This window comes from Gavialis gangeticus, unplaced genomic scaffold (assembly GCF_001723915.1).
Source record: "Gavialis gangeticus isolate Ggan-Ray unplaced genomic scaffold, GavGan_comp1, whole genome shotgun sequence".
NCBI lineage: Eukaryota > Metazoa > Chordata > Crocodylia > Gavialidae > Gavialis > Gavialis gangeticus.
Genome location: NW_017729024.1, coordinates 158,670,941 through 158,679,242, shown reverse-complemented (window position 1 = coordinate 158,679,242; position 8,302 = coordinate 158,670,941). Strand labels below are relative to the sequence as shown.

Below are 8,302 nucleotides of genomic sequence, written 5' to 3'. Positions count from 1 at the left end.
AAAATAATCAGAGTAGTTTTAGAACAATCTTCCAAACAAAGCAGTGGAAGCAAGAAATCTGAATCGATTCAAGAGGGGATAGTGTGATAGGATAAGGGTGTTCTTGCAGCAATAATTAGCATGCAGTATGTAGATTCACAGAAGGAAAATTTGAGCTCTATTTAGAAGTGTCCAGTTCCATGCTTTAGGGCTTTTGCTTGTAAGGGCTTCTGCCAAGAAGATTTTCTCTTCCTTCTCCCCTGCCCTCCAATACTTGGTACCATTTTTTACTTTTCTTCCTTTCCTCTGAAACACTGGCCACCATTAGAGTACACTGATGCTTTCTTTTGGTACTTAGAAACATGGCTGAACAGTTCATGCATTTACAATAAAAAAAAATGATCACCAGTTTGGGATCAAGAAATAATTTTATTCCCAGTCTATACACGTATGTAGATAAGTATACACACAAATGTTAGATCAGAGTCCCAGATCAGATTGGTAAGATTTCCCCCCACTTTCTCTGTGGCATAAGATCCTAGGATTATGTAAGCACATATTATTGTAACAAATTCCCTTCCACAGCAGTGGCAGGTATTGGTATTGCCCTTGTTTCCCTGCTCTTTCCATGGCATAAAATGACAGAAAATTAGGGTTGGAAGGGACCTCAGGAGGTCATCTAGTCCAACCTCCCACTCAAAGCAGGATCATCCCCAACTAGATCATCCCAGCCAAGGCTTTGTCTAGCCAGGTCTTAAAAACCTCCAAGGATGGAGATTACACAACCCCTCTGCTTCACTACACTTCTCCTGAGAAAGTTTTTCCTAGTATCTAGACTAAACATTCCTTACAGCAATTTAAGATTGTTGCTCTTTGCTCTGTCATCTGCCACCACTGAGAACAATCTAGTTCCATCCTCTTTGGATCCCCCCTTTAAGTAGCTGAAGGCTGCTTTGAAATTCCCCCTCAGCCTTCACTTCTCCAGACTAAATGAGCTCAGTTCCCTTAGCCTCTCTTCATAAATCATGTGCACCAGCCCCCAAACCATTTTCACTGCCCTCTACATGGTGTTTTTTGGTGGGTTTTTTTTAGGGGTCTACCTAAATGAGGGGGGTGGGATTTACTAGTTTTTGCAGTTTGATTGTGGTGTAAAGTTCTAGCATCACAGTCATTTAGTGGTGGCCCTGCCCCTTGGCGCTGACTGAGAGACCCTGCCTCACCTCTCAGTGCTGATCATCAGAGAAGCACCCAGGGAGGAGGAGGGATTAGGAGGCAGCCACCTTCTTGATTGCTGGCTGCCCTTCATGTAACCCTGCCCCATGGTGCTGATGGGTAGAAAGGGCCTGGCAGGGGGAGTAGGGATGACGGATCGTTGCCATCTTGTCTGCTGCCCTTCATTCTGCCTTGTCAGCTGGCACTTTCCACACCTGGAAGCAAGGACTGCTGGTGCCCACTAGGGAGCCAGCATTTTATTTTCATTAAGTTTTTTAAAGTTTTGTTGTTGTTGATTTTGCAGACTTCACAGACAATTCTGGATTTTGAGGTTTCTGTAAAAATCTGTGAAACTGCAGCTTAAGTAGGACCCTATTTTTTTATCCATATGGTCTTTCTGAATGAAGTGAGAGAGACCAGTCAGAGTGGATAATTTTGTGGATACTTCACACAAATTGTTCCTTGTGATGGCCTTTTTAGTCCTATGTTTACACACCAGAACTACCAGTATGTTTCTTCCCTACTTTGTGTCTGTCCAAAGGAGATATAATTGAGAGTAACTTTTAGCTTACATTTCTTCCCTGTTGCCATGCTGTAGTCTCAAAGCAGACACTCATTAAATGGTACAGTATGCACTTCAGGAAGGAAGTCCTGCAGAAGCACACAGAGCCCAAAAAGTGCTAAATTTACTTCTTCACATTCCCTGTTCACTGTCTAATTCTACAGATCTCTTACTACCCTACGAAAAAGATGGAAAAAAAAGAGAAACCAGTTATTCATTCCCAATTTCTCAAGTTCTGTGTCTCAGAATGTGCAGTTTGGAATCAGTCTCTAAGATGTGAAATCTGTGACAAGTTAAAACTACCTCTAGGCTTACTATTCAGGTACCTGTGCATCTTTCAAGGCCTGGTTGAAATTCTGGCAGGATTGATTTTTCTGTCTTTAGTCCTACTGAGATTCAGATCATAAATCTGTGTACAATTATTTCATGGAATCTGGAAGGAAGTCCTTATAAAAACCTTGTAAGAAATGTTCTGCGCCTTTATGGAAATATATTTTAAAAGTTCTTTTATTTATGGTTTTCTTTCTTTTCTCCTTTATTTTTCACTATTTTTAGAGGAAAGTATATTCAAAATACTTTATTAATGAAATGTGAATATTGCAGTTATTATGCAAAGGAATCTTACAAAAATTATTAGTGCTTACTCCATTAAATTGCACAATGAGTATTTTCCATTTCTGTTCTAACTATCACCTCTTCATTAGCTCATATCCAAAAGAAAAGAGACTCAACAATCTTGAATACAAGTTTGGTTTAGCTACTAAGTAGGATAGACCTCTGCATAAACTAAGAAAGTTCTATTCATTAATGGCTAAAAGTCATACCAGCTCTCTCAGGGAAAATCCTGATTAAATCAATAAGGGCTGGCTTGCTTCAATGAAAAAAGAGTAAGTATGGAACGCAATTTTTCACAACAGAGAAGAACACACCAATTTTTGTTTCCCCTCAGTCCTAGGTGATGACTATATTGAGACCACACTGGGCAATTAATCAAGTCTGCTCCACACGCAAGCTGAGGCAAACTATACTGCACTGTGTGCAGTTGTATAAGCGGTGAAATGTGCATCAGCATGCAGAAAATGGTAGTGGTGAGGTTTTGAACTAAAGCACCTCTGAAGTGTTTTAGTTCAAAAGTGTGCTGCTGCCATTTTCTCAGCACTGACATGCATTCAGCTGTTTATACAACTACATGTCTCACAGCACTGGGCACTTTCCAAAGCACCCGGTGCTACAACACAGATATGTAAAAATGCCCATTGAGTCTTTTGTTTGATTTAGTTAACACCTCCCTACAAAATAAAGGATTCCATACTCATGATTTTTTCTATTTGTGGGTATTAAAGCAGTCATTGCCATTTTGAAACTTCCTTTTGCTGAAAAGTGTATTAAGAAAGTTTAGCTGGGCAATAGAACCATGGCCTTGAGTACTCAGATTTTATTGATCATTATCAGTGTGCTTTTCAGGCTAGGGAGAACCCCCTGATTTGGTTGACTTCCATCTTTTTTGACAATGATCAGAAGTCAAATATCCATCCTGATTCTATAAATCCTTGATCATTAAGTTGTGTTGATTCACCTGTACACTGTGGCAAAATAAAGAAAATTGCTTGAATGCTTTTGTCCTTACCTGTCATAAATACCCACTGATGGGATTTTAAGATTTCTCTCATGGGCTAATAACGTCCATAGGACTTGAAATTCTTTCCTTTTTTTTTTATATACAACTGATGTGGAGTTCTGTGCCTTTACCATCAAACACAGACAGCGTGGAGCTTCACAATGCCTGCCCACAAAAAATTCTGACAAGGAAGTGACATCTGGAACTCAGTTCCTAAGGCTATGGACATATAATCAAAAAGCCCAAGGGTAAATCAATTCAATTTTCACAGGTTAATCTAAGATGAATAGACTGAACTGATGAGCAAGTGAACAGACATTCACTTTTGATTGAGGAAATGTAGCCACATGCCTGCAGTAGCTCACGCCAGAAGCCAGCCACACCTTTCTGCTTGGCCAGAACAGACAGCTTGGGCCAAGCCTAGTCTGCCCACCCTGTAAGGTGGGGGTGGGAGGTGCAAAGCATCCTGGGATGATGGGAGACTGTGAGTTAACTTGAATCTGATGGGGATCTGGGACAGAAGTTCAATACACTGATTTGACTTAAATCAGTTAAGTCTGATACTCTATCCTTCCAGGTTTATCTTAAACCAGTTTTGGCTACCTTTATGTGCACTAAACTTCTGTTACAGATTTGAACTGGTTTCCTATCAACTTTTATCTGTTTGTGTGTAATTTCTGTCCCTAGCCTAAGGGGCAAGTGCTGAACTATGTATGATTCAGCACATTCATAGAAAAGACCACACCTTTAAATCCTCTTTTTCTTTTAGATTTCAAATTTCCATCAAGTAGCAAAAAACTTTTTTTCATCTGCATCTCATAAGATTAGTATGAACACTTATCTCTGTTATGGGCCCCACTACCATTGCCCATGCCTTTATGACCCCAATATTAGATTACTTTAACATGCTCTACCTGGGCTGTTGTTGAAGCCCACTCAGAAGGCTGATGCTTGGCTAGTTGGAGGTGTTGACTTTGTGAATGCTTTTGTGTACAAACAATCTGTCTGTGGATATCTACAGGCTGGAATCAATTTGGAGTCTGACTTTTGGGTATGAAAACAGAGAACAAGTCAACAGACTATAACAGTGGTACTCACCTTTTTAGACTCAAGGCACCCCTTGGAAAATGCCAGTTCTTCACTTTCAGTTGCTTTTTTGACTATGGAAAAATAACAAAAGAAATTCTTCTGGTGCATAGAAAGCTAACAGTTCAAAATGTTTTTAGCATTATGGATCACTATTTGATGCCTCTGGGTTTATCTTGTGAATCATGTTTTCACACCTAACAGTGCTAATATTGTGTGGCTCTTTGCAGCATCTCTGAAAGGAACTCAAGGCATCCTGGTTGAGATTCACTGCTTTAGAGGGAAAGAAAACTAATATTATTGTTCCATGACATCAGTTTCTACTCCTGAATTGTCAAAGAACTAGTATAGGGAAATTTGCAATGGGATAGGATTTTATGCAGATTTCCCACATCAGATAAAATAAATGGTCACCCTCAGGTTGCAAACATGCAAAACATATAGGTATACAAATATTTTATTTTACAAGCCGCAAATTACTTCAGTTTTTTTCTTTATCTGCTTCACTTTAGACTTAACTTGATCTTAAGGTTATTTACTTCTCATGCTGAATATTCCCCAGTGAATCAATTATATGATGCAATTATTTGCTCCTGTGGATTAAAATCAATGCAGAAAACATATTATAGTTATATTTTTTGCAGACAGCATTCAACTTTGCCTCTCTTATTCACGGTCAAACCCAAAGCTTAAATGCCAAAATCCCAGTAAGTTGGATGCATTAAATTTAGGATGCTATTTGATTTGCTTTACAGTGTATTAATATACACTTATCCCCCAAAAATACATACAATTTTTTTAAAATGCCATTTTTTAAAGTATAGCCATTGTTTTAAGACTTTTTTTTATTTATACAGTTATATCATAGACAATCCTTAAAAAATTCTGGCCAGAAAGAAATAAGAAATAGCTAACAGTTAAAATGTATATTTAACTGTTAGTTATATAGGAAGACGAACAGCAAGCAAAGTTTAAAATGAGAGGAAATTGTTAATATTTACATTTCTCAATCTTTTCTATTTGTGCCTGGATAGGTTTTAGTATAATCAATCTAACAAGCAATCAGATAATATAAGCATGTACATCAGGGTCTATGAAAACATGGATATTGGATATTTTAAATGCCAGACTGCACATTGCCCGTAACTAATTATTCAGCGTCATAAACTAAATATCTGGGGACTTACCCTAAAATCCAAGAGGTCAAAAAGTTCACTGCTTCTGAATAGTAGATTTATAGATATAATTTTATACATCCTTCTTGCAAGTTTATTTCACCTGGTAGTAAAAAACAGTAGTAAAACATTTATGACTCAAGCTTTCTTCTTTTATTCTTGAAAGAAATATTTTCTCTACATTATTTCTTGTGTGTATAATCTCTTGTTTCTGATTATTTTGTGAAACTATTAGGTATCAGTCCACTTCGAAAAATACAAGAAATATTATGAGAGTTAACTGATGTTCCATATAGTTTAGATTTACAGCAATGATAATAATACAGTTAGAGAAAAACATACATTCTTAACTGCCTTCACTTGACTTCAAAGAGAGTAGAATGAGGTTATGAACTTATCAGCTCTGTACATAAAATTATTTCCCCAAACTTGTGATTCACTTGCAGGCTGGGGGCCTACAGGAAGAACAAGGTTCAGACCTGTAAACTAGCCTTTAGTTTACCATATTTTTATTTAATATTTTGTTTTTAGAACTTCTATGATACCGTAATCTTTCTCCTTTTTGGACATCGTGCATGTAAGGTGTGATGAATTTTTGCACATTGTTTTGTATAAACATACATGAACCCTCATTCTTGTGCCTACATGGAGCCCCAAAATAGAGACAATGAGTCACTGTTACCTAGCTTGTGATTAAGTAGTAATACTAATTGGTTAAACATGGCTGATGAAGTATGAAAAAAGGGCCAGACTCAATCTTAGTTAAGCTTATGGTAGAAATCTAAGAGAGGCACAGGGGTGCATTTTATTACCATGCCATTTACATTAGATAGCCACACTTGATGTTGGAAAGACATGATACTAAAAAAGAAAGTTGCATTTAGTGCAAAGCACTTTATTCCATTCTATAACTGACTTTTTAAATATTTAATCATGGAGGTAATTATTAAAACCATTTAGAGATTTCATCAACATGAATCTTGCCAGTAATACAGTTAGAAAGTAGACTGAGGTAGGTATTACACATGCATGGCCCTGTGTCCACGTGCTAAATTTATGGTTTTCCTTATTCCTGCTTTTCTCCCTGCCTGCGCAAAAAATACTACTTAAATAAGAGGGGAAGCTGATGCACCCTGATTCTCCATGCTTAAAATTACAACAACAACATCTCAGCTGACTTGCATTAAGAATGTGTGCAACAATATGAAGTCCTGGGGCCTAAAGATCAACAAGTTCCATATTTTGCCTACAGACAAGGATTCATAGAATTAACTGTGTACAAGCAACTATACGAAGGACTGCTACATTCATAAACTAAACCATATGAAAGCACAGGCAAGAGTGTACTCCTCTTACCTTCCAATTAAATCATTATTAGGCCCTTTGTCTATAAATGCTTAATTCTGCTAGCATGAGTAGCTCTAGTGAGCAGTCAGGTTAAACACATGGGTATCTGCAGAACTCAGGATCAGATGTTATTTTTAATAATAGCAGTCAACAAATTTTAGAGAGAAATGTGGCTTAAACTGACCATGCCTATAAAATGTACATATATATTTATTCATATAGAATTAGCATATTTGGAACTAAACTGCAATATTCTCTAATCATATCTCCCTCAGTCTGCACCCAGAAGCACAAGGAGTCTTAGAATGGATTTTGAGTCATCATTTTCCACTCCAGCATTATGAACTGGATCATTTTATTAATTTAAAGAGACGCATTTGAGCCTGTGGTAGCCACAGAACACACAAGTGACACAGAAGCCAGGCAGGATTCAAGTGCACAGATGCAGGACCAGTGCTTGGGTCTCTAAGAACTCCCTTACGGAAATAAGGTCCATCCAGAGCTGACAGGAGCATACCACCATATTCCCAACTACTCGCTGTCTTCATGGCTCAGTCCTGCAGTCTTTACACATCCTAGATGCCAGTCTGATCATATGGTGTTTCTCTGAGGAAGGCTGGGTAGGAACTATAAGAATGGCAGAAAAGGAGGAGGTTAATGCAATGTGTAAGAAAGAGCCTTGGCTGCCATGCCAGGCTGGGATCATTCACAACCCATTTTACCTGAAGAGAAAAACAGAGCAGCTTCCAGATTAGGGCAGTCCCATTCTGCAGCGTTCCTTCACAGCCCCAGTGCCGGCTTCCAGAAGATCTACCAACAAGCATTTCAGCTCCCAAGGAAGGACCCTTCACCTCAGCATATTTTTTTTTAATTCCCCCGAATTCACTCAAGAAAGCTGGTTTTAAAAATCATTCAAATTCGGCGAGTAATCGCTTGACCCAGGACCACTTTCAGCATCGGGCATTTCAGATCCGGTGACATCAAGCCTCTTAAAACACGCAAGAAAAAACAGGACAATTTAAGCTCCAGCAAGTGTCCCGGGTCTGGCAGCTCCACTCACTGCGCTGGGGGAGACGACTTTCCTCGGGGACTCACAGTCAGGCTCCTCTCCAAGTCCCTGCAAGTCGTCCTCAGAAGAAAAAATCCTCCCTCAAATGGTCCCTCTTCACGCGCCGCCAGCTGTCTTCCTCCCGGTGCAGGCCCGGGCGCAGACTCCACTCCCAGGCAGCAGGTCGGAAGGGGAAAAGAAAGAGAAACTCGGAGGCAGAAGCAGGGGTGGGGACGAGGCCGCCGCCCGCAGCGAAGAGCCGCGGCCAGGGCAGG

The 8,302-nt window shown here is 39.2% G+C and overlaps 2 long non-coding RNA genes across 2 annotated transcripts; both read right to left on the bottom strand.

Annotated features, from left to right (window-relative positions):
* Window positions 1-1,061: 1,061 nt before the first annotated feature.
* LOC109297890 lies at window positions 1,062-4,505 on the bottom strand. The gene is made up of 2 exons (XR_002097457.1): window positions 4,470-4,505; window positions 1,062-1,930 (listed from the first exon to the last, which is right to left on the bottom strand). It is a non-coding gene; the product is annotated as an uncharacterized LOC109297890 (long non-coding RNA).
* Window positions 4,497-8,296, bottom strand: LOC109297889. Its single transcript, XR_002097456.1, has 4 exons — window positions 7,702-8,296; window positions 7,461-7,606; window positions 5,645-5,735; window positions 4,497-4,531 (listed from the first exon to the last, which is right to left on the bottom strand). It is a non-coding gene; the product is annotated as an uncharacterized LOC109297889 (long non-coding RNA).
* Between the last annotated feature and the right edge of the window lie 6 nt (window positions 8,297-8,302).